General features: G+C 45.7%; 1 long non-coding RNA gene across 1 annotated transcript; it reads right to left on the bottom strand.

Annotated features, from left to right (window-relative positions):
- Positions 1–2,872: 2,872 nt before the first annotated feature.
- LOC132386669 (uncharacterized) lies at positions 2,873–9,688 on the bottom strand. The gene is made up of 4 exons (XR_009509633.1): positions 9,638–9,688; positions 6,082–6,132; positions 5,009–5,059; positions 2,873–2,924 (listed from the first exon to the last, which is right to left on the bottom strand). It is a non-coding gene; the product is annotated as an uncharacterized LOC132386669 (long non-coding RNA).
- Between the last annotated feature and the right edge of the window lie 17,058 nt (positions 9,689–26,746).

Below are 26,746 nucleotides of genomic sequence, written 5' to 3'. Positions count from 1 at the left end.
TCAGCGCTGGTCTGCATTAAACCGACACCTGCGCCACTTATTCATCAAACCTCCACTGAGAATTGCAACCTTAAGGGTATTAACAGCGGAATTAACAAACCATCTGGAGTATGAAAATCTGCCCCACTAGTTCATTGCTCAGGGTAATCACACGCATCCAACGGATTCAATCCAAGACGAGCCCCCACACTTGTAAATCTCACTTCGCCTAGCAGCTTAATAGAGGGGCTGATAACCCCCGGCCTGGCCAAACTTAAGAACTCTCCTTTGGGTGGATGCTGCGGGGTCTGTCCCCTGTTGCCAATCAGTACTCCGAAATAGCAAACAATACACAATATGCGTCTAAACAATTAAGCCTTATAACTCTTCCTTTGACTATCTGGTTAGTAGAGAAACGAAATTAAAAAAAAGAAAAAAAAATATATATATATATCGTATTAAACAGTCTGTGCGTCAAGTTGCTGCTCGCTCCTCAGGCAAACGTTCAAAATCGACCTCCACCAATCGTCGCTATCCTTCGGACCCTCGCTCCGAATCTGCCTCGTCCGGAAGCCCACCAAATAACATATAACAATCACAGCACGGATAAAGGCCATCTCGGTCCTCCTAGTCCGTGCCGAACGCTTACTCTCACCTAGTCCCACTTACCTGCACTCAGCCCATAACCCTCCAATCCTTTCCTGTCCATATACTAATCCATTTTTTAATGACAAAATGGAACCTGCCTCTACCACTTCCACCAGGAGATCGTTCGACACAGCTGCCACTCACTGAGTAAAGAAATTCCCCCTCGTGTTACGCCTAAACTTTTGACCCCTATCTTTCAACTCAATGTTTTCTTTAATCTTCCCTACTCTCAATGGAAAAAAGAAACCTATCCACGTCCCCCTCAACCCTTTACTCTCCAAATAATAAAGACCTAACTTGTTCAACCTTTCTCTGTAACTTAGGTGCTGAAACCCAGGGAACATTCTAGTAAATCTTCTCTGTACTACCTCTATTTCGTTGACATCTTTCCGATAATTCGGTGACGAGAACTGTACACAATACCCCAGATTCGTCCTTACCAATGCCTTGTACAATGTATAGGAGTTGTACATCCCTACTCCTATACTCAATGCTCTGAAAAGGCCTGTTGTATTCATGATCTCAGTTTCCAGCCTGTCAGCCATTCCGTTATCATTTAATTGTATCTTTCCTGTAACATTATAGGAGGTTATCTAGTTAAGCAGCATTATTTTTGGCACCTTAACAAATGCATTCGGAAAATCAGTGTAAAATCTCTGTCATGACTCTGGTATGTAGTACATCTGGCTAAAGTGAATTACGCTACTTAAATCCCAGCAGTTTCCATGGCACCTGTTACTTTCTGATAGCAACTCGACTCACGCATGCTCCCGATTATTCACAGATCTCTGGTACTCTGCTGGTGTCTTCCACGATGAAGAATGATGCAGAATACCTGTTGGACATCGGCGATTTCTTTGCCCCTATTACTTCCGCACCCGCATAATTTTTCAGTGTTCCAATATCAACTCTAAATTCCATTTTCTTTTATATAACTTTTAAAAAATTTAAAAACCGTCTTTTAGTATCCTGGCTATATCGTATTTGCTAGTTTACTCTTATATGTCAACATATCCCTTCACATAGCTTTTTATATTTTTTAGAAACTAAGCATCCTAATCCTCCAACTGTCTTCTCACTTTTGTTTCCTTAACTGCCCTTTCTTTAGCTTTCATGCAGTCCTTATCGTCCATCAGCTGCCACCCTGACCACTTGTGAATCTCTCCTTCTGTGGTTTATATGTATCCTGCGTCTTCTGAGACACTACTATATTTTTTATTCATTTCATGTCTGCCGGTAAACGATATTCTCCTCCAATCCACCTGGTCAAGCACCTCTCTCATGCCCCACTACAAACCTTTATTCCTGTGCAATACTGCTACATGTGAGTTAAACTTCCTCCTCAGAAATTTAAGTATAATACAAACATAATACAATCACTGTGTCCTCGGGGTTCATTTCCCTTACGCTTCCGAATAAAACCTGAGTTGTTACAGTAAATCCAGTACAAAATAATTTTCCTTGAGTACGCCCGAGCACAAATATATTTGTTCTCTTTCAGGTTGCTAACTCCGCCTACAAATTATCCACTTTCTTTCTCACCTCTTTCTAAAGAATTAATGTCCTCTGATATCAACAGGGCCACAGCACCGCATACGCCTTCCCGTCTGTCCTTTAAATACAAAGTATATTCATAGATGCTAAGCTTTCTACCGTGGCCTTCTTTCAGCCGCTACTTAATGACGCAGACGACGTCATAGCGACCAAATTCTGGTTGCACCACGAGTTCCCCTTCTTCTGTCCAAGAAAAGAACTTAAATTCTGCATTAATTTTTCAACTCGAATCTGAAGGCTGCCGGGATCAACATGGGGAAACTTCAATCCTGAATTCTTTGCCATTGCACTTCGTCTCAGTGGTAGAATTTAACTCTGAGCTCTGTCGGCATTTTTAATCAATCATTGAATTGTCCTCCCTTACAAACATATTGCACACATCCTGTACTTGTAACTATGCGGGCTCTACATCAATCGTATCATACTCAATCCCTGAGAACTGCCATATTCATTTTACCACGCCCAACAGCCCAAGTAAACCTGACCAAAAATAAAAGTCAATTGTTGTTTTCTGCGGCTTTCGGAAACCCTATAACAAGGTGACGCATATGAGATGGCTTAAAGAGCTAAATTACATGGTATTACGACAGCGCTCCTGACATTACCGTCATTTTGAGCACCCGCGCGATACAGCAGCACTATTGGTTCATTTTTCGTCCCGCGCATAGTCACTGTCTTCGATATCCATTTACCTGTCAAGGCGAATAGGCACCGGAGGTGCAGTTGTGGTATCTTCGTCGGCCCTGTGGACAAAATAGAAATACTTATATCTCCGTAATCCGGAACTCATCTGCTTCCCGTCTCGTTAAACCACAACTTGAACCATTTCCCGATCCAAAGAGAGCGTCAGATTGTTCTGACGTCAGAACGTTAGTGCCAAAGTGAATGATTTTGACCCATGAGAAAAAAAAAAGGCAAAGAATCAGCGGAAGTGCCAGCACAGCGGGGCGCTGAGCGACGCAGAACTGGGACGGCACGGGGCAGGGAGGCGGGATCAGAGCGGGGGCCGATCTCGGGTGAGTTATGAAACGGGGCGAGAGGCTGAGCACATGAACTGGGTTGACGTGCTGGATGTGGAGGTCACGTCAGATCTCAGCAGCGCACTTTGTGCGATTCAGGCGGACATCAAAAGAACAAAATTGAAAGGACGCTTACAAAAACCATGGGCTATTGCAAATTGTGCTGGAGAGCTTTGAATGGAGTTCAGGGAAATGATGGATGGATGGATGAGCGGAATAGGTATTTTGCATCTGTCTTCACTGTGGAAGATACCAGTGATTTGACCAATTACTGTCGTGACGGGTCCAGTCAACGGAGAGGGATTCAACAGAAACAGCGGAAAATTCAAGTGCAGCTTAGCGGCAGTGCCATTTAGTGTGCTAAGTTTTAGCTTGCGCCTGTTTCAGATCCTCAGACTTAAGGGAGGTAACAACTTCATCATTCTGCTCGAACTTCTCGATTTCACATCTGGCAGTGCCAATTGCTCCGGAGGCAGTGTTTTCTACTGAGTTTGCGATGTGGGAGGTCTACATAGCGTCCACCTTTATGGATAATCAAATCTGCACCTGCTGCACCGTGCTGCCGCTTTTGTGAGAACGTTTCAACGATCTGGAGAAGCAGCTGATTATCTTCAACTCATAAGAGAGAATAAAGAGGTAATAGATAAGAGCTGCAGGAAGCTGGTCATATCCTGGTTGCCTATAACTCCTGTCTGCTCCTCCTCACCTTTCTTGACAGGACGAAGGTCATCGAACTACCTGTCTAGTACCCTAATTCGGTCCCTAAGGAGAAGCAGCTCGACGCACCTGATGTGCACGTAGTCGTCCGGCAGGCTGGGTGTCTCCCGGATTTCCCACATCTCACACCCAGTACAGAACACCGGCCTCACAGACATATATCCTGTTTCTATTCCTCAGAGTTTGCATACCTCACTTCGACCCGTTATCCACGAATCCCGAATGAACCAATGCCCTACCGTTCTGTCTAAGATCACTTCGGTCGATGAACGCTCCTTTGATGACTGCTCCGCTTGGCAGCCTCCCTTTTCTGCCTGAATCTGTCCTCCTATTTAGCTCACGATTTCCTTCCTACATGCGCTTTCCGGGCTCCCTTTACAAAGTAATACACACATGTTCTCTATTATCCTGACTTCTATATATTATTCACATGTGTATTTATTCGCAGAATTTCCTAAATCCACCTACAAAGATTCCAAATGCTCTGACCCTAACATCTTTCTACAGATGTTATATCACCTGCTACCAACAGAGCCATCCCAACGCATATGCCTTCCTGCATGTGCCGTTAAAAAAAAGGATATCCTTAGATGTTAAGCTCCCACATTCGACCGTCTTTCAGCCGGTACTCAGTGACGCCCATGGCGTCAGTGTCTAATTGTTGGTCCATTCCATTCTGAATGCTGCACGCATCTAAATGCGGCAGGGTCAGTCCAGCATTCCTCGCCATTTGAAATTCACCTCTGCCGTAGAACTAATCTCTTTGCTCTGTCTGCCCTGGTCCTTCTCTACAGGCATCTTACTCACATCATCTACTTATAAACTTGCTGGCCCTTCATCAAATGTATCATACTGGATCTCTTATCTCTGCCATTTTATCTTAACCACGCCCAACTGCTTTAGTAAATCGGACGTAAAGGAAAATTAATTATTGATTTATTAGATTTTCTGAAGTGTTTTCACAAAGTTCCACAGATGAGGCGGCTTAACGAGATAGGATGACATAGTGTTATCGGAACACACCCGACCCTACCATTAGTTTGAACCCCCTCTCGACACAGCAAAACAATTAGTCTTCAATTTCCACTCACCCCTCAAGTTGAAAAACAGCCCACCCTGCAAGTGGACTGTGTTGGCCAAGCCTGTGAACAAAATAGAAACAATTATATCTCTGTAATCTGGAACCTATCTGCTTCGCGGCTCATTAACCCAACCTTTGAACTTGTTCCCGGTCCTGTCACTGTGCACTTTTTTAAATTTTAACCAGAACGTTCCTACAGGTCATTTCGAAAAGGGCTGAGTCTGAAGAATGTGATGAGAACAACGAATGACCGGGCCTGTCAGCAAAGTTGGATGCATAGGGACGCAGAGCCGCGACCGCCCCGATGCAGAGAGGGAGCTCAAGGCTGGACCACATCTCGGCTGAGTTACTAAACAGGGTTATAGCTGAGCACATGAAGTGGGCTGAAGAGCTGGCAATATATGATCACGTGAGATCTCAACAGCGCACTTTATACAATTAAGGTGGACAACAAAGGGACCCTGGAAAAACACATTTGATGATATGGAAAGAATAAGCGATGTTATAAGGCACAGTTACAAATAGAACGTGACGGTGGAGAGGTTTCAATGAGACTCAGGGAAATGATGGATAAGCGCAACAGGTTATTTGAATCTATCTTCACTGTGGAAGACACCAGTGATCTGGTGAACATCTCAAGGGAAATCTGTTGTGCGGACACCCACCGGCAGAGAGGGATTCAATGGGAAAGCGGAAATTTCAAGCACCTGCGTCGCGGCAATGCACTTGTGTGTGTTAGGCTTTAGAGTGCGGTGGAAAACTATCGGCAACATTATCACCCGATCTTATTTCTCCATTCCTCGTCGGTTAGCGAGAATTGGTACAGCGGCAGTGTTTTTGCAATGTGGGAGGTCTAGACGTCGTCCACCCTCTCGGATAAACAAATCTGCTCCAGGTGCACCGAGCTGCAGCTTATGAGGGGACTTATTAAGGATGACAACGTGCCGCACGAAGCTGGTTAACGAGCTAGTTTCGCATAGTGTTACTGAAGCTTTCCCGACCCGTCCGTCGGATGGAGAAGCCACCCGATACGGCAACACTTTAATCGCCCCGTACACAGACCTAGTTTTCGATTCTACTTACAACGGCCCTTTACAACGTCGCGCAGGTGGAGATGTGTTGCATTTGCGTTTCCTGTGGGGAAAAATAGAAAAATCTTTCTCAGTAACGCGTAAACACCTCCCGGCTTCTTAAACCACTCTTTAGTCCATTTCCCCGTCCTGTCAGAGCGTACCACATTTCTCATTCGCTGTCCAGTCATTCGAGCAAGTTAATTTGAAAAGTGAGTTATTTTGAAGAATATGAAATAAACAAAAGTTTAGAGGACCTGCCAGCAAAACGGAATGCCCAGCGATGCAGAACTGTGACGGTCAGTGAGCGGCGAGGGCAGCTGAGAGCTGGGCCAAAGCTCGGGTGAGTTATTAAACAGGGCAAAAGGCCGAGCACGTGAAATGAGTTGAAGATATGGCCGTGGATAACGACGTGAAACCTCATGAGCGCACGTTGTACAATTAAGACGGACAACACAGGGATCATAGAAGAACAGATTTTTAGATAAGGAAACAATAAGCAAGAGTCTAGAAGGAACAACTGTAAATTGAACAACCATATGCAATAGTCTAGAAGGAACAATTAGAATTTGAACATTATGCTGGAGGGGTTTGAATAGGATTCAGGGACATGGTGGATGAGCACAATTAATATTTACATTGACCATTGCTGCGGAAGACACCAGTAATTTGGCCAACATTCAAGGGCGATGAGGTGTGCGGCAACCAATCTACAGAGAGGGATTCGTCAGATAAGGCGGAAAATTCAATTGCATGTCTATAGGCCATGACTTTGAGTATGTCAGGCTTGAAAGTGCGCCAGTCTAAGATCGTCCGGTTTAGGCGACAGAAAAGTGTCTGGCTATTTTATCATTGAGTAATCGCCGGATTGCTGTACCACGTGGGCAATCCACACCAGAGGTGCGTGGAAAGAGCCAGTCCATAAGCAGGACGATCGAGAGTATGGTTTGGCTGCAGATCTTCTGAGTTCATGGAGTAACCAATCAGCAAGCGACTATGCGTGAACAGAGATATTTTTCAGTCAGGAACGCGCAGAAGATTTTTAAAAAAAGTGAACAGAGTTTCCAGCGATTTATCTCTGAGTTGGCCATTCAACATCGGGGTGCAGTAAAAGAGTTGTTTTTTCATTAGGCGGCGATCCAGATTTTGATGGAAAGTTTCTAATTTCTTTTGTCTGTTTTTTTTTGCTTCTGAATTGAGGAGCGACCATTCTGAAAGTTGAATTCATTAGAAAGGGATGTACGAGACCTGTTTTGGGAGAGGGTTCGGCTCATCAGGCTTACGCGAGGTCAGGCTTTGGTGAGGCATATAGTCTTATAAGTTGAACTCTCTGTACTTATTTGTCCATTCTTCATTCACTAGGGCATATTGTTTAGGTGAGAATCGCAACAGAAACAGTGTTCTGTACACGGGTGTGAAGTGGGAAGTCGGCCAAACGTCCAGCATTGCAACTGAACACAAAGGAACAAGAGCTGCAGATCGACGACCTTCGGGGAATGAGGACAAGATCGATCGCAATTGCTGGTCTGGAGCTCTAAAACAGTCAAACGCTCCTGATATGTTAACTCCATCAGTCCCGGAATTACTAGCATGTACTTTCTCATTCCCATTAACTTTCTCCAATGACAACACGTCCTTTCTGAAGAAAGGGGCCCAAAACTGTTGAAAAACTGCAAGTGCGGCTGACCAGTGCTTTAAACAGGGTCGGCCCTTTGTCTTTGCTTTTGTATTCTATTCCTATTAAAATAAATGGCACCACTTCATTTCCTTTCAATACCCCAGTATTACACTGTAAGTTAACCATTTGGGAAATTTGTACGAGGTATCTTGAGTCTCTCTGCATGAATGTTTACGTTCCCCATTTAGATAAGGGTCCACATTATTGATCCTTTAACCAGAATGCGTTATCGTTCATTACCCAACACTGTTTAACATCTGTCACATTTTTTCAAAGTCGTTCACTTTGTATATGTCATGCTGCAATCTCTAAACTTCCTCAGAACTATCCATCCCTTTAGCCATCTTCGTATTATCCGCAAACATTACCACAAAGCCAACAGTTCCTTTATCTATGTGATGGACAGACAACGTGAAAAGCAGATGACCCAGTACTGAACATTGAGTAACACCACTAGTTACGGGAAGGCAATCAGAAAAGGCCTATTTTAATCCTATTCTCTGCCTTCAGCCTGTCAGTGATTGTATATTTCCTGTAACGCTGTAGGATTTTATCTTGTTAAGCAGCCTCGTTTGTGGCACGTTCTCCAGCGTCTTCTGAAAATCTAAGTAAATGAAATCCATCACCTCTCCTATTATCACGCTGCTGGTTGCTTCCTTGAAAAAATCTACAGATTTTTCTGCAAGTGCTCCTTTCACAGAAACCATGCTGATTTTATTTTTCCATTATAAAAGACATGTACATGTTACACATAGCATCTAATTGTAAACCAGCTGACTCGTAGTCAGCTGTATCATACTTGCTCACATTCCTCAGCCATATTACAGACAGACAGAGAGATAGACGGACAGACATACTTTATTGATCCCGAGGGGAACTGGGTTTTATTACAGCCGCACCAACCAACAATAGTGTAATATAAAACCATAAATAATTAAATAATAGTAACTTAGTAAGATACTCCGAGGGAGGAGTTGTTAAGTTCAGTGGCCACAGGAAGGAATGACTTCCTATGACGCTCAGTGTTATATCTCAGTTGAATAAGTCTCTAGCTGAATGTATCCCTGCGCCTAACCAGTACATTATGGAGTGGATGGGAGACATTGCCCAAAATAGCATGCGACATGGACAATCCTTAAGCCACTGCCAACAACCCTCGTAAATCTGAGAAAGTCAATTGATATTCATTCCTTAGATTTTCAGAAAGACGTTATCAAGGTACTGCACATGTGGTTCATTTTTAAATGTTTAATGCTTTCTGTTAGCGGCAGTCACCCCACTGCATATGCCTTCGTATCTGTCCTTATGATACAAAATACATTCGAAGATGCTAAGCTCTCAACTATGACTTTCTTTCAGGCACGACTCGGTGATGCCCACGACGTCATCGCGAAAAATCTCTGATTGCACGATAAATTCGTCCACTTAATACTGAATGCTGCGCGGATCTAAATGCGAAAGCTTCAGTCCTACATTCTTCGCCCATTGAATTTTGTCTCGATGGTAGAATTTAATTCTTTGCTTTGTCTGCATTTGTGACTAATCTTGATTCGCCCTCACGTACAGCATGTGACACGCATCCTCTACTTCTAAATTTGCTGACTCATCATCAATTGTACCATACTCGATCCCTTATCTCTGCCATAATATTTTAAACGCACCCAACAGCTCTAGGAAATCCGAACGCAAAGAAAAGCCAAATGTTGTTTTCTTAGACTGTCAGAAACGCTTTAACAAGGTGCCACGGTTGAAGCAATTTAAGGAGCTAATTAGCATGTCATTACCAGAGTGATCTCGACCATACCGTCAGATTGAGCACCCACGCGATACTCCAACACTTTTGTTTCATCTCTCACCTCGGGCACAGTCACAGCCTTCCATTTCCACTCACCTGCCACGGCGAGAAGCTCTTGGAGATGCAGTTGTCACGCGTCCGCCGGACCTGTAGGCAAAGTAGAAATGATTATATCTTCGTTATCCAGAACCCTTGAGCAGGTTAGTGCGAAACCGAGTGAGTTTGCAGAATGTGAAGAAAACAAGGAAACAGTGGACCTGCCAGCAAAGCGCGTGTCACAGAGACGCAGAACTGCGGTGGGCCCGGTGCAAAGAGACGATGTCAAAGCTCTGTCCGATCTCGGGTGAGTAATTAAACAGGCCAGAAGGCTAAGTTCATAGCTGTCGAGATCACGTGAAATCTCAGTGGAGAGCTTTGTGCGATTAAGTCGAACAGCAAAAGGACACAGAAACAACAGCTTTAAAGATATGGAAACAACAAACGGCATGTGAGACGGCACAACTATACATTGTGCTGGAGACGTTTGAATGCGAATCAGGAAAATAATGGATGGATGAGCGCAATAGGTATTTTGCATCTGTCTTCACTGTGGAAGACACCAGTAACTTGACCAGCATCTGAAACTAATGGGCTATGCGGCGACCAATCATCAGAGAGCGACTCAACCGAAATAGCGGAAAATTTCCGTTCCGTTTTCGCGGAAATCCCTTTGGAGTGCGCCTGTCTAAGATCTTGAAGCTTGGGCGAGCTAAAAATATTTGTCAACTTTATCATTGTAGTATGTGGGAAGTCAGGGCGAGCACAGCTGTCCCCGATGACTACACCTGCAAAAGGTGCATCCAGCTGCAGCTCCTGGCAAACCGTGTTAGGGATCTGCAGCTGGAGCTGAATGAACTTCGGATCATTCGAGAGCTACAGGCAGAAACAGACAGGTGGTTCAGGGAGATAGTCAACCCTAGGCGTCAGGAAGCAGGTAGTTGGGTGACTATCAGGAGAGGGAATGGGAATGGGCAGAATGAAAATAGCACACCTGTGGCCGTTACCGTCAATCATAAGTATACCGCTTTGGATACTGTTGGTGGGGACGACCTATCAGGGACTAGTTGCAGTGGTTGCGTCTCTGGTACCGAGACTGGACCCTCAGCTCAGAAGGGAAGGGATGGGGTGAAGAGGACAGCAGGACTGATAGGAGATTAGATAGTTAGGGCGACAGATAGGAAGTTCTGTGGAAGAGATCGAGAATCCCGGATGGTCTGTTACATCTCTGGAGCCAGGGTCCGCGATGTCTCGGATCGAGTTCTCAGTATTCTCAAGAGGGATGGTGAGTAGCCGGATGTTGTGGTCCATGTAGGGACCAATGCCGTTATGTTGGAAGAGTGAGGAGTTCCTGAAAGGTGAGTTTAAAAAGCTAGGTGCCAAGTTAAGGGACAGGACCTCCAGGATAGCAATCGCAGAATTGCTACCAGTGCCACGTGCAGGTGGGTTTAGTGATAGTAAGATACTGCAGATCAACACGTGGCGGAAGACATGGTGCAGGAGGCGGGGCTTTAGAGTTGTAGATAATTGGGCAGTTTTCCAGTGAAGGTGGGACCCGTTTTATATCTGAACTGGAGGGGGACAAATATTCGTTCAGGCAGGTTTGCTAGAGATGCTCCAGTGGATTTAAACTAGATCCCGGTGGTGTGGGGGGGGGGGGGGGGTGAGGGGAACGAAAGATTAGGAACAGATGTATGGGATAAGGAAGAAATAGAAGACGGTAAATTTCTTTCCACTGTTAGAGATAAACAAAGAGGAGGAGGCGGGGAATTTGTCAAATATATTTATTTTAATGCCAGAAGTATTGTAAGGAAGGTTTATGATCTTAGAGCATGGATTAATGCCCGGAAATTTGATGTTGTAGCTATTAGTGAAACATCGTTGCAGGCGAGGTGTGATTGGTAACTAAATATTCCTGGATTTTGCTGCTTCGGGCGTGATAGAATCGGTGGGACAAGAGGGGGCGGTGTTGTGTTGCTTGACAGAGAAAATATTACAAGGTTGCTTTGGCAGGATAGATTAGAGGGCTCGACTAGGGAGGTTATTTGGTTGGAATTGAGGAATGGGAAAGGTGTAGTAACACTTATAGAGGTGTATTATAGACCACCTAATGGGAAGCGAGAATTGGATCAAATTTGCAAGGAGATAGCAGATATTTGTAATAAGCACAGGTCTGTGATTGTAGGAGATTTTAATTTTCCACACATAGACTGCAAAGGCCATACTGTAAAAGGGCTGGATGGTTTGGAGTTTGTAAAATGTGTGCAGGATAGTTTTTTGCAGCAGTACGCAGAGGTACCGAATAGAGAAAGGGCAGTGTTGGATCTTCCCTTAGGGAACAAAATAGGACAGGTGATGGAAGTATGTATTGAGGATCACTTCGGGTCTAGTGAACTCAATGCCATTTAGTTTCAATATAGTTATCGGAAGGATAGGACTGGACCCAGGACAGAGATCTTTGATTGCAAAAAGGCTAACTTTGAGTAGATGCAAAAGGATTTAGAAGGAATGGATTGGGACAATTTGTTTTATGGGAAGGATGTAATAGAGAAATAGAGGTCATTTAAAGGTGATGTTTTGAGGGTACAGAAGGTTTATGTTCTTGTTAGGTTGAAAGGAAAGGTTAAATGTTTGAGAAAGCCATGCTTTTCAAGGGATATTGGAAACTTGGTTAGGGAAAAGAGAGATAAATACAATATATATATGGAGTAAATGAGGAGCTTGGGGAATATAAAGAATTTAAGAAGAAGCTTAAGAAAGAAATTAGAAATTGCTTTTGCAAGTAAGGTGAAAATAAATCCGAAGGGTTTCTACAGTTATATTAATAGCAAAGGGATAGGGAAGGATAGGGTGCTTCAGAGAATCAGAGTGGACAGCTATGTGTGCAGGCAAAAGAGATGAGTGAGATTTTGAACAACTTATTTTCTTCAGTATTCACTAAGCAGAAGGATATTGAATTCTGTAAGGTAAGAGAAACAAGTAGGGAAGTTGTGGAAAGTATGACGATTAAAGAGAAGGAAGTACTTGCGCTTTTATGGAATACTAAAGTTGATAAATCTACGGATCCCTCGGACCTTGAGGGAAGTTACTGTAGAATCGCGGGGGCTCTGACAGAAATATAAAAATGTCATTAGAAACCGGTAAGGTGCCCGAGGATTGGCGTATGGTTCATGTGGTTCCATTGTTTAAAGAAGGTTCTAAGAGTAAACATAGCAATTATGGGCCTGTCAGTTTGGAGAAAGTCTAACATTGTGGAGATGCGAAGGGACTTAGAGAGAGTGGATCGGGTTAAGTTGTTTTTTGGGAAGGATGTAATAGAGAAATGGAGGTCATTTAAGGGTGCAATTATGAGGGTACAGAATCTATATGTTCCTGTTAGGTTGAAAGGAAAGGTTAAAGGTTTGAAAGCGCCATGGTTTTCAAGAGATATTAGAAACTTGGTTCGGAAAAAGAGGGATATCTATAATAGATATAGGCAGCATAGAGTAAAGGAGTTGCCGGAGGAATATAAAGAATGTAAAAGGACATTTAAGAAAGAGATTCGAAAGGCTAAAAGAAGATAAGAGTTTGGTTTAGTAAATAGGGTGAAGGTGAATCCCAAAGGTTTCTACAGTTATACTAAAAGCAAGAGGATAGTGAGAGATAAAATTGGCCCCTTAGAGAATCAGAGTGGTCACCTATGTGTGGAGCCGAGGGAGATGGGAGAGATTCTGAACGATTTCTTCTCTTCGGTATTCACTAAGGAGAAGGATATTGAATTGTGTAAGGTGTGGGAAATAAGTAAGGAGGTTATGGAATCTATGACAATTAAAGAGGTGGAATTACTGGCGCTTTTAAGAAATTTAAAAGTAGATAAATCTCCGGATCATGACAGGATATTCCCCAGGAACTTGAGGGAAGTTTGTGTAGAGATAGCAGGAGCTCTGACGGAGATCTTTAAGATGTCATTAGAAACGGGGATTGTGCCGGAGGATTGGCGTATTGCTCATGTGGTTTCATTGTTTAGAAAGGGTTCTAGAAGTAAGCCTAGCAATTATAGACATGTCAGTTTGACAAAATTAAATAAATGTAAAGTATTCTTAGAGATAGTATTAATTATTATCTGGATAGACAGGATCTGATTAGGAGTAGCCAGCATGGATTTGTGCGTGGAAGGTCATGTTTGACAAACCTTAATGAATTTTTTAAGAAGTTACGAGGAATGTTGACGAGGGTAAGGCAGTGGATGTAGTCTATATGGACTTCAGCAAGGCCTTTGACAAAGTTCCACATGGAAGATTAGTTAAGAAGGTTCATGCGTTAGGTATTAATGCTGGAGTAATAAACTGTAGCTAGATGGGAGATGTCAGAGAGTAGTGGTGGATAATTGTTTATCGGGATGGAGGCCGGTGACTAGCGGGGTGCCTCAGGGATCTGTTTTGGGCCCAATGTTGTTTGTAATATACATAAATGATCTGGAAGATGAGGTGGTGAATTTGATTAGTAAGTATGCCGATGATACTAACGTAGGAGGTGCTGTGGATAATGAGATGTGTTTTCAAAGCTTACTTGGAGGTTTATGCCCGTTGGAAGAATGGGCAGAACGTTGGCAGATGGAGTTTAATGCTGAGAAGTATGAGATTCTATATTTTGGCAGGAATATTCCAAATAGAACATACAAGGTAAATGGTAGGGCATTGAGGAATGCAGTGGAACAGAGAGATCTAGGAATAACAATGCATAGTTCCCTGAAGGTGGAGTCTCATGTAGATTGGGTGGTGAAGAAGGCTTTTGGAACGCTGGCCTATATAAGTCAGAGCATTGTGTACAGAAGTTGGAATGTCACGTTGAAATTGTACAAGGAATTGGTAAGGCCAAATTTAGAATATTGTGTACAGTTCTGGTCACCGAATTATAGGAAAGATATCAATAAATTAGAGAGAGTGCAGAGACGATTTACTAGGATGTTACCTGGGTTTCAGCACTTAATTTACAGAGAAAGGTTGAACAAGTTAGGTCTATTTTCATTGGAGCGTAGAAGGTTGAGGGGGGGTTTGATCGAGGTATTTAAGATTTTGAGAGGGATAGATAGATTTGACGTGAATAGACTGTTTCCATTGAGAGTAGGGGAGAATCAAACGAGAGGACATGTTTTGAGAGTTAGGGGGCAAAAGTTTAAGGGAAACACGAGGGGGTATTTCTTTACTCAGAGAGTGATAGCTGTGTGGAATGAGCTTCCTGTAGAAGTAGTAGAGGCCAGTTCAGTTGTGTCAATTGGATAGGTATATGGACAGGAAAGGAGTGGAGGGTTATGGGCTGAGTGCGGATAGGTGGGACTAGGTGAGATTAAGAGTTCGGCACGGACTAGGAGGGCCGAGATGGCCTGTTTCCGTGCTGTGATTGTTATATGGTTATATGGTTATTATCTTTCACTTTGGCAGCCAAAGCTACCTCATGTCTTCTTTTAACTCTCCTGATTTCTTTCTTAGGGTTCTTTTTACTGCACTGTTTATATTCCTCAAGCGCCTGATTTGCTCCCTGTTTCCCATACATGTCATACATCTCTCTTCTTCCTTATCTGAGATTCAATATCCCTAGAGAACAAAGGTTCCAGATCCTTATTCATTTTGTCTTTATACCTCTCAGGAACACACAAACTCTGCATTCTCAAAATTTCTCCTTTGAAGGCCTACTTTTTACCAACGGCATCTTTGCCAGAAAAGAACCTGTCACAATCCACGCTTTTTAGATCCTTTCTCATTTCTTCAAATTTGACCTTTTTCCAGTTTAGAACATCAACCCCAGGACCAGATCTATCTTTACCAATGATCAAGTTAAACTAATGTTGTTGTGATCACTGGAACCCTATACACACTTACGTCACCAGCGCTAACTCATTTCCCAATAGGAGATCTAATATTCTATCCACTCTAGTTCGTACCTCTATATATTATTTTAGAAAACTTCCCTGAACACATTTTACCAACCCTAACCCATCTAACCCTTTAACATTATGGGAGTCCCAATCAAAAGGTGGAAAAATAAAATCCCCTGCTATCATAATGTTATGTTTCCTGCAGTTGTCTGCTATCTCTCTGCAGATTTTCTCATCCAGTTCTCGCTGAATATCGTGTGGTCTATAATACAACTCCATTAATGAGGCCATAACTTTCTTGCTTCTCAGCACCACCCATATGCCGTCGGTAGAAAAGCTCTCTAATCAGTCTTGCCTGAGCACTGTTGTAACATTTTCCCTGACAAGCAATGCCACAACGTCCACCCTTCATTCTTCTGCCAATTATCACGTCGGAAACTTCGGAACTCTGGAACGTTAAGCTGCCATTTCTGTCCCTCCTGTAGCCAAGTTTCGCTAATAGCTACAATGTCGTAATTTCATGTGTCAATCCATGCCCTCAGCTCCCCACAATACGACTCGCATTGAAGTAGACAGACCTCAGAAGATTATTACCACCACACACAACGCTTCTATTTGTGAGTTTGCATGAACTTTTAACATAATTTATTTTCACCACGCTTCAATATCTGGTCTGGCACTCTGGTTCCCATCCCCCTGCAATTCCAGTTTAAATCCTCCCCAATAGCACTAACAAACCTCCCTGCAAGGATATTCGTCCCCCTGTACTTCAGGTGTAACCCGTCGATCTTGTACAGGTCCCTCCCGCCCAAGATGAGGTCCCAAATGATCCTGAAATCTGAAACACTGCCCCCTACACCAGTTTCCCAGCTATGTGTTCATCCACCAGATTATCCTAGTCTTACCCTCACTGGCACGTGTCACAGGTACCAATCCTAAGATTACTACCCTCGATGTCCTGCTATTTTAACTTGCTACGAAGCTCTCTGTACTCTCTCTTCAGGGTCCCCTCACTCTTTCTTCCTACGTGAGCGGTACCAATGTGTACCATGTCATCTGGCCGATCACATTCCCATTTCAGAATGACGTGCACGCGATCAGAGACATCCTAGACCCTGGCAACCGCGAGGTATCAAACCATCCTTCTCGGGGGTAGGGGCAGTCCTAACCTCTCCCGCTGTGGGCCCTGCAGTCGTCCTGCCTTTTGGCAAAGTCCTCTTACTGGGTGTAAGTTCAAAGTCGGGCTGCAGGTCACCCTGCACCTCCTGTCCCAGGGGCAACAGACAAGTCCGATGGACAATCTTGACAGGCCCATTCCCCTCCTTTGGATTCAATCAGAAAACTTGTAGGTTTGGCATCAGACTCTCCACCACATAGGGTGTGGCCGCACAGCAGTCAGCCAACTTGTGCTTTCCAGGTTGTCCCAAATTTCTCGGCAGGATTTGGGAGAACCTCATTTTTTGATCATGCCGCCTCTTCTTTCCTCGATTTTGCATGGCGGCCGCGACCCCAGCCAATTCATAAGCCCCTTTCAGATTTCTTAGCAGACACATTCTTCAAATAACTCTTCGGTGGTAAATCACCCTCGTCAGTCTCAAAACAAAAGTCAATGGGCTACCTCGCCTCGGGCCCAAACATCAGATAATACAGCGAGTACCCAGTAGCTTCACTTTGTGTACAATTATAACTGTGAACCAGATGCCCAGTATGTTGACTCCACCCTCTCTTCTCGCTGATCTCCAGGGTCCCGAGCATGTCTAGCAACGTCCGATTAAACCTTTCAGGCTGACGATCGCTGTGAGGGTGATACATCGTGGTCCTAAACTTCTCGACTCCAAGCATTGCCAGTAACTCATAGATGAGTCTGCTCTCTAAGTCCCGTCCCTGGTCACTATGTATCCTCCTGGGAAAGCCACAATCAAAGAAATACTTCTCCCATAACACTTTTGCCACCGTAGTCGCGCACTGGTCCTGGGTAGGAAAAGACTGAACATATCTGGTGTAGCGGTCCTTGATGACCAAGTCATTCGCTGTTCTATTGACAGGAAATGCATACACACCAGGACGTGGAGCCCTGCACTCTGCAATTGGCACAAAGAAGCTGCCGGCCCAGGCACTGTCTTCCGCCGTATGCAGCGAATGCACGGCTTGATTTCATTCAGTCAGTCCGGGGTTGACCTGACCTGGTGTGAGATGTTCTCAAATACTCCAAATGAGGCCATTCTTTCAGTAATGGAGGCACAGAAGCGTGCTTCGTATTCTCTGCCTGAGCCATGTCTTTCTTTACGACTACTGTTCAATACCCGGTGTATTTCACTGAGCAGAACACAATTCCGGCAGTTGATCTGTCTTCAGAGCAGTCAGATCACAGTATACTTGACGAATGGCGTTATCAGTGCGTTCACAGTCGGAGCCCTTGCACAAATGGTCACCGCTTCCATCTTCGTCGGGTCTGTAGCTGCTCCATTCCGTGAGGTTGTGTCAGACACAGCTACTAGACATTTAGCAGAACTGACACTTGTCCAGGTAATGTTTTAACCCTTCAGCTTTCAGGCGGCCGAGAACCTTCAGTAGCCACGCTTCATGTTCTTCCAATCTGAATCCAAATACTATGAGGTCATCGATATACAACAACACCTCAAGCAAGTTCATATCCCCGCAGTCTTCTACATGAAGCGCTGGAAGTTTGCAAAGGCTCCCAGTATGCTCTGGGGCATCATTTCGAACTGGAAGAACACCAGGGAACATATAAATGACGTCATCAGTCATCGGGACTTGGTAATATCCACTACTCAAACCCAGCACACTAAACCACTTCGTATCTCTCAGACAGGCCGGCGCATCTTCGACACTCGGGACTGTATACTGGTCACAGACGGTGCGGTGTTCAGAGTACTACAGTTCACACACATGCGTACCTTCCCGTTCTTCTTCTGGGCCACTGCTACTGGGGCGCCTTGGGGCTTCGGGAATCAGTGATGATCCCAGCTTCCTTCAGCTTACAGAAATGCTGCCGCACGTCTTCCACGTCTGCAGGGGCCAGTCGCCGCGACCTCTCTCTAAACGGCGTGACCTCGGTCACCCGCAGGGTGTGTGCAGTGCTGTTGGAACAACCCACATCACACTCGCCATGGAAAAGACACCTTTCATCATCAACGTCTTCTCTGCCAGACACCTTTCCTTAACCCAGTAAGAGGACTTTGCCAAAAGGCAGGACGACTGCAGGGCCCACAGCGGGAGAGGTTAGGACTGCCCCTACCCCAGAGAAGGATGGTTTGCTACCTCGCGGTTGCCAGGGTCTAGGATGTCTCTGATCGCGTGCACGTCATTCTGAAATGGGAATGTGATCAGCGAGATGACATGGTACACATTGGTACCGCTCACGTAGGAAGAAAGAGTGAGGGGACCCTGAAGAGAGAGTACAGAGAGCTTCGTAGCAAGTTAAAATAGCAGGACATCGAGGGTAGTTATCTTAGGATTGGTACCTGTGCCACGTGCCAGTGAGGGTAAGACTAGGATAATCTGGTGGATGAACACATAGCTGAGAAACTGGTGTAGGGGGCAGTGTTTCAGATTCATAAGCCCCTTTCAGATCTCATAGCAGACACATACTTCAAATAACTCTTCGGTGGTAAATCACCCTCGTCAGTCTCAAAACAAAATTGCATGGGCTACCTCGCCTCGGGCCCAAACTTCAGATAACATAGCGAGTACCCAGTAGCTTCACTTTGTGTACAATTATAACTGTGAACCAGATGCCCAGTATGTTGACTCCACCCTCTCTTGTCGATGATCTCCAGGGTCCCGAGCATGTCTAGCAATATCCGATTAAACCTTTCAGGCTGACGATCGCTGTGAGGGTGATACGTCGTGGTCCTAAACTTCTCGACTCCAAGCATTGCCAGTAACTCATAGATGAGTCTGCTCTCTAAGTCCCGTCCCTGGTCACTATGTATCCTCCTGGGAAAGCCACAAACAAATAAATACTTCTCCCATAACACGTTTGCCACCGTAGTCGCGCTCTGGTCCTTGGTAGGAAAAGTCTGAGCATATCTGGTGTAGAGGTCCGTGATGCCCAAGACATTCGCTGTTCTATTGACAGGAAATCCGTACACACCAGGACGAGGAGCCCTGCACTCTGCAATTGGGACAAAGAAGCTGCCGGCCTCGGCACTTTCTTCCGCCGTATGCAGCGAATGCGGTGCTTGATTTCATTCAGTCGGTCCTGACCTGGTGTGAGATGTTCTCTGCAACTCCAAATGAGGCCAGTCCTTCAGTAATGGAGGCACAGAAGCGTGCTTCGTCTTCTCTGCCTGAGCCATGTCTCTCTTTTCGACCTCTGTCCAAATAGTGCCAATGCCCGGTACACTTCCCTGAGCAGAACTCAAATCCGGCAGCTGATCTGTCTTCAGAACAGTCTGATGACAGTAATCTTGGCGAATGGCGTTATCAGAAGCTGTTCAGTTGATCCACCGCACGATCCTGCCTTTCTTTTCCCTCTGCCTTCAGGGTGATGGCAAACTGACATGTGGCCTTCACCCCAGGTTCAGGAATGCTCTCCCACTCTTCGTCCCTGTCCAGTCCCTCATGCACCTTAATAAAAAAACTTTTGACCATCATATGTGTGCGGTACATACGGCAATCGGTTTTCCGCAAAATCCAGCACCGGCGCCTGTGTCAGCAGCTCCTTCAGCGACTGAAAGGGCTCCTCGCAGTTTACATCCAACCTCTGTGCAGAGGGCTCCTTTCAATTTTTCGCTCTTCCTTTCTTCCCCGAGGGAGGGTAACCACACAGAAGCTGATTCAATGTGTGACTCACTTTCGCGTCGCCCTTCACGAATCTCCGATAATAACCACAGAACCCGAAGAACGAGCGCAGAGAGTTCACAGTCGGAGCCCTTGCCCAAATGATCACCGCTTCCGTCTTCGCCGCGACTGTAGCTGCTCCATTCCGTGAGGTTGTGTCAGACTCAGCCGCCAGACGCTTAGCAGAACTCGCACTTGTCTAGGTAATGTTTTAACCCTTCAGCTTTCAGGCGGCCAAGAACATTCAGTAGTCTCGCTTCATGTTCTTCCAATCTGAATCCAAATACTACGAGGTCATCGATATACAACAACACCTCAAGCAAGTTCATATCCCTAGCAGTCTTCTCCATGAACCGCCGGAAGATTACAAGGGCTCCCAATATGCCCTGGGCCATCCTGTCGAACTGGAAGAATCCCAGAGGACTTATAAATGACGGCATCAGTCATCGGGATCTAGTAATATCCACTACTCAAATCCAGCACACTAATCCACTTCGCACCGCTCAGAGAGGCCGGCGCGTCTTCGACACTCGGGACTGCATACTGGTCACGGATGCTGCGGTTTTCAGAGTCCTATAGTTCACACACATGCGTACCTTCCCGTTCTTCTTCTGGGGCGCCTTGGGGCTTCGGGAATCAGTGATGATCCCAGCTTCCTTAAGCTTACAGAAATTCTGCCGCACGTCTTCCACGTCTGCAGGGGCCAGTCGCCGCGACCTCTCTCTAAACGGCGTGTCCTCTGTCACCCGCAGAGTGTGTGCAGTGCTCCTGGAATAACCCACATCACACTCGCCAATGGAAAAGATAACTTTCATATTCAACGTATTCCCTACCAGACACCTTTCCTTAACCCGGCCGCACAGGACATTGCCCCGAGTTGAATATCTCAGCGATCAACTCCCCCAACACATTTTCCAATAGTCCCTCCCCGGCGTGCCTCACAATGACACTAGACATTACCGTCACCGGGAGTATAATGCGCCAGGGACATCACCAGCTTAAAGCTGACCTCCCTATTCGTAGAGTTCCTGAAAATCACAGTCATACTGCTCGCCTGTACAAACGAGGGCTTCTGTAGTTCGGACCTCATCAATACCCAAACAGGAAATCCGGATTTCCCCTCGTGATCTTCCCGAGCATCCACAAAGTGGGTTTCACCGTCTGGCACTCCGGGAAATGTGGGGATCCCCATCACTCTCTGTACTTCCCCAGGCGGTACCACTATTAGCTTCGACTGGCTGAAGCACACAGTCCTTGCTTAAATTAGGTATCCAGCCCAATGCTACCACACACTTCCTCAAAAGCAGCTCGAAACACTGTGTCTACTAGAGGTGTGTGGGTCTGTACCAGTATTGAAACACCGCTCTTCTCAACAGGTTCCGGACACAGCAGAACCACTGTATCAAGTACCTCAGACACTACCACATCAGCCTACGAGATCTTCAGTTTCACTGACAAATAACCGTAGTATGGATGATCAACAGCACTGAGTCCTCAAATCTCCAGTGGGTCCAATGGTATCAAGGGTAAGTGCGTCAGATACCGTTTGTAAAACGAACAGTACAGTAACGTGACCTGCGACCCGGTGTCGAGTATGGCTTTAGCATAATTACCCCCATCCACAGTGACACACTGGAGCGTGGAACCACTAAGCCTACAAGAATAAGATCATTTGCTTTGGGGAATTCTTGTTACATTGCTGGGGATTTGTTCCACATAGACACCAGGCCGCATCCTCTCAGGGTTCCCTCTAAGTTAACCCTACGACTGTCCCTGCTGAGGTACCCGGGGGCTCACTCTCCTTCTGGCCTGACACCTTCATTGTGTACCCCTTGGGTAATCCGCTCTCTTCAGCTGCATCTAATGGGGGCGGGGTCACACCCGCTGATTACAGTCGACGTAACTCCGTTCTCAACTCTCACACAATCTCGTCAACGGCTCCCCGGGGTAGGGTATCTGAAGTCACTTCACCGCAGGGGACTACTAAGAGGAGTGTACTCTGCTGACTGAGTCCTCCCGCGCTTCCGTCGCTTTCTCCTCTTTCTATGCCTCTCTGATCAGCTCAACAAATGATGCAGGGCGCGGCTTTTGAGCCTTTCGGAGACGCCACGCAATCAGGTCATAGAACTGGGTGCCCCTGGCTATCTGGTCCATTGTTAACTCATCCAACTCACCCTCCCGAATGACCCCTCTGCGCCGCAAGCAATTTAGCTGCCTCTGCAGTAGAAAAATAAAATCAGAACGCTTCTCTCCCTTCTCCTGACGCATGTTTTGAAACCACACCTTGAGCTCCAGTGGGCCTCCAGTCGGACCAAAAGCATGGTCCAGTGCTTGCTTGCAGATAATTGACAGCTGTCGTTACGGCATAATTTAACCTGACGGCTCTCACAACGTCAGCGTCCCTCCCATTCAATCATTCAACCTTTCATCATCCTGCACTGCCACTCATCAATAACTGAGAGTCCCTTCCGCCCTCATATCAGGAGTGGGCGTAAATTCAGTGCATAGGCGGAACCTGTCACAGCTGGGTCTTTGAATTTGATTTCTGCATTTATTCTTCAGAGAATTAAGGGCGGATATTCTTACACTTCACGTGGGACGTACTCTATTTAAACATTCCGAATTCGACCACTCTTTCCTCGCACTCCTCAGAAAGGATTGAACCCGCCCCCAGCCACCTCAGCGCTGGTCTGCATTGAAACGCCCGCTTTTTCATCAAACCTCCACTGAGAATCGCAATCCTAAGGGTATTAACAGTGGAATTAACAATTCATCCGGAGTACGAATATCTGCCCACTCGTTCATTACTCAGGGTAATCACACGCATTCAACGGATTCAATCCAAGACGAGCCCCCACACTTGTAAATCTCGCTTCGCCTACCGTCAATTTGAGCACCCGCGCGATACAACAGCACTTTTGGTTCATTTTTCGTCCGACGCATAGTCACTATCTTCGATATCCATTTACCTGTCAAGGGGAGTAGGCACCGGAGGTGCAGTTGTGTTTTGTTCGTCGGCCCTGTGGACAAAATAGAAATACTTATATCTCCGTAATCCGGTACTCATCTGATTCCCGTCTCGTTAAACCACAACTTGAACTATTTCCCGATCCTAAGAGAGCGTCATATTGTTCTGACGTCAGAACGTTAGGGCCAAAGTGAATGACTTTGAACCATGTGAAAGAAAGGCAAAGAATCAGAGGACGTGACAGCAAAGCGGAATGCTGAGCGATGCAGAACTGGGACGAGCACGGTGCAGGGAGGCGAGATCAGCGTGGGGGCCGATCTCGGGTGAATTATGAAACGGAGCGAAAGGCTGTGCACATGAACTGGGTTGAAGAGCTGGATGTGGAGGTCACGTGAGAACTCAGCAGCGCACTTTGTGCGATTCAGGCGGACATCAAAAGAACATAATTGAAAATACGGATACAAAAACCATGGGCTATTGCAAATTGTGCTGGAGAGCTTTGAATGGAGTTCAGGGAAAGGATGGATGGATGGATGAGCGGAATAGGTAGTTTGCATCTGTCTTCACTGTGGAAGATACCAGTAATTTGACCAACATGCAGAGGCATGCGTGTCGTGACGGGTCCAGTCAACGGAGCGGGATTCAACAGAAAAGGTGGAAAGTTCAAGTGCAGCTTCGCGGCAGTGCCATTTAGTGTGCTAAGTTTTAGAGTGCGCCTGTCTCAGATCCTCAGACTGAGGGAGGTAACAACTTTATCATTCTGCTCGAACTTCTCCATTTCTCATCTGGCAGTGCCAATTGCTCCGGAGACAGTGTTTTCTACTGAGTTTGCGATGCGGTTGGACTACATGGCGTCCACCTTTATGGATAATCAAATCTGCACCAGCTGCACTATGCTGCCGCTTCTGTGAGAACGTTTGAACGATCTGGAGAAGCAGTTGATTATCTTCAAGCAATAAGGGAGAATAAGGAGGTGATAGACAAGAGCTGTAGGGAGCTAGTCATATCCTGGTTGCCTATAACTCCTGTCTGCTCCTCCTCACTTTTCTTGACAGGACGAAGATCATCGAACTACCTGTCTCGTACCCTAATTCGGTCCCTAAGTAGAAGCAGCTCGACGCACCTGATGTGCACGTAGTCGTCCGGCAGGCTGGGTTTCTCCCGGATTTCCCACATCTCACACCCAGTACAGAACACCGGCCTCACAGACATATATCCTGTTTCTATTCCTCAGAGTTTGCATACCTCACTTCGACCCGTTATCCACGAATCCCGAATGAACCAATGCCCTACCGTTCTGCCTATGATCACTTCGGTCGATGAACGCTCCTTTGATGTCTGCTCCGCTTGGCAGACTCCCTTTTCTGCCTGAAACTCTCCCCCTATTTAACTCACGATTTTCTTCCTACATGCGCTTTCCGAGCTCCCTTTACAAGGTAATACACACATGTTCTCTATTATTCTGACTTCTATATATTATTCACATGTGTATTTATTCGCAGAATTTCCCCTAAATCCACCTACAAATATTCCACATTCTCTAACCCTAACATCTTTCTACAGATGTTATATCATCTGTTACCAACAGAGCCATCCCAACGCATATGCCTTCCTGCATGTGCTGTTGACAAAAAATGGATATCCTTAGATGTTAAGCTCACACATTCGACCGTCTTTCTGCCGGTACCCAGTGACGCCCATGGCGTTAGTGTCTAATTGTTGGTCCATTCCTTTCTAAATGCTGCACGCATCTAAATGCGGCAGGGTTAGTCCAGCATTCCTCGCCATTTGAAATTCACCTCTGCCGTTGAACTGATCTCTTTGCTCTGTCTGCCCTGGTCCTTCTCTACAGGCATCTTACTCACATCATCTACTTATAAACTTGCTGACCCTTCATCAACTGTATCACACTGGATCTCTTAGCTCTGACATTTTATCTTATCCACACCCAACTACTTTAGTAAATCGGACGTAAAGAAAAATCAATGATTGTTTTATTAGATTTTCTGAAATGTTTTCACAAAATACAGCAGAACAGTTAGAGCAAAACAGTTAGTCTTCAATTTCTACTTACCCCTCAAGTTGAAAAACAGCCATCCCTGTAAGTGGACTGAATTTGCCAAGACTGTGAACAAAATAGAAACAATTATATCTCTGTAATCTGGAACCTATCTGCTTCGCTGCTGATTAACCCAATCTTTGAACAAGTTCCCGGTCCTGTCAATTTTAACCAGAACGATCCAACAGGTCATTTCGAAAAGGGATGAGTTTGAAGAATGTGATGAGAACAACGAATGACTGGGCCTGTCAGCAAAGTTTGATGTATAGCGACGCGGAACCGCGAACGCCCCGATGCAGAGAGGGAGCTCAAGGCTGGACCACATCTCGGCTGAGTTACTAAACAGAGTTAAAGACTGAGGACATGAAGTGGGCTGAAGAGCTGGCAATAGATGATCACGTGAGATCTGAACAGCGCACTTTGTACAATTAACTTGGACAACAAAGGAACCCTGGAAAAACACATTGGAAGATATGGAGAGAATAAGCGATGTTATAAGGCACAGTTACAAATAGAACGTGACGGTGGAGAGGTTTCAATGAGACTCAGGGAAATGATGGATAAGCGCAACAGGTTATTTGAATCTATCTTCACTGTGGAAGACACCAGTGATCTGGTCAACATCTCAAGGGAAATCTGTTGTGCGGACACCCACCAGCAGAGAGGGATTCAATGGGAAAGCAGAAAATTCAAGCGCGTGCGTCGCGGCAATGCTCTTGTGTGTGTTAGGTTTTAGAGTGCGCCAGTCCAAGATCTTCAAGCGTAGGCGGTGGAAAACTATCGGCAACTTTATCATCCGATCTTATTTCTCCATTCCTCGTCGGGTAGAGAGAATTGGTACAACGGCGGTGTTTTTGCAATGCGGGAGGTCCAGACGTCGTCCACTCTCTCGGATAAACAAATCTGCACCAGGTGCACCAAGCTGCAGCTTGTGAGGGAACTTATTAAGGATCACAACGTGCCGCACGAAGCTGGTTAACAAGCTAGGAAAGCATAGTGTTACCGAAGCGTTCCCGACCCATCCGTCAGGTGTAGCAGCCACCCGATACGGCAACACTTTAATCGCCCCGTGCACAAAACTAGTCTTCGATTTTAAGGTCACGTTACAACGTAGCGGAGGTGGAGATGTTTTGCATCCGCGTTTCCTGTGGGGGAAAATAGAAACATCTTTCTCAGTAACGCGTAATCACGTCCCGGCTTCTTAAACCACGTTTTGGTCCATTTCCCAGACCTGTCAGAGCGTACCACATTTCTCATTCGCTGTCAAGTCATTCGAGCAGTTTAGTGTGAAAAGGGATCTGTTTGAAGAATCTGAAATAAACAGAGGTTTAGAGGACCTGCCAGCAAAGCGGAATGCTAAGCGATGCAGAACTGAGACGGTCAGTGAGCAGCGAGGGGAGCCGAGAGCTGGGACAAAGCTCGGGTGAGTTATTAAACAGGGCAAAAGGCCGAGCACGTGAAATGAGTTGAAGATCTGACCGT

This window comes from Hypanus sabinus, unplaced genomic scaffold (genome assembly GCF_030144855.1).
Source record: "Hypanus sabinus isolate sHypSab1 unplaced genomic scaffold, sHypSab1.hap1 scaffold_125, whole genome shotgun sequence".
NCBI classification, from domain to species: domain Eukaryota; kingdom Metazoa; phylum Chordata; class Chondrichthyes; order Myliobatiformes; family Dasyatidae; genus Hypanus; species Hypanus sabinus.
This window is presented reverse-complemented; position numbering and strand designations above follow the sequence as displayed.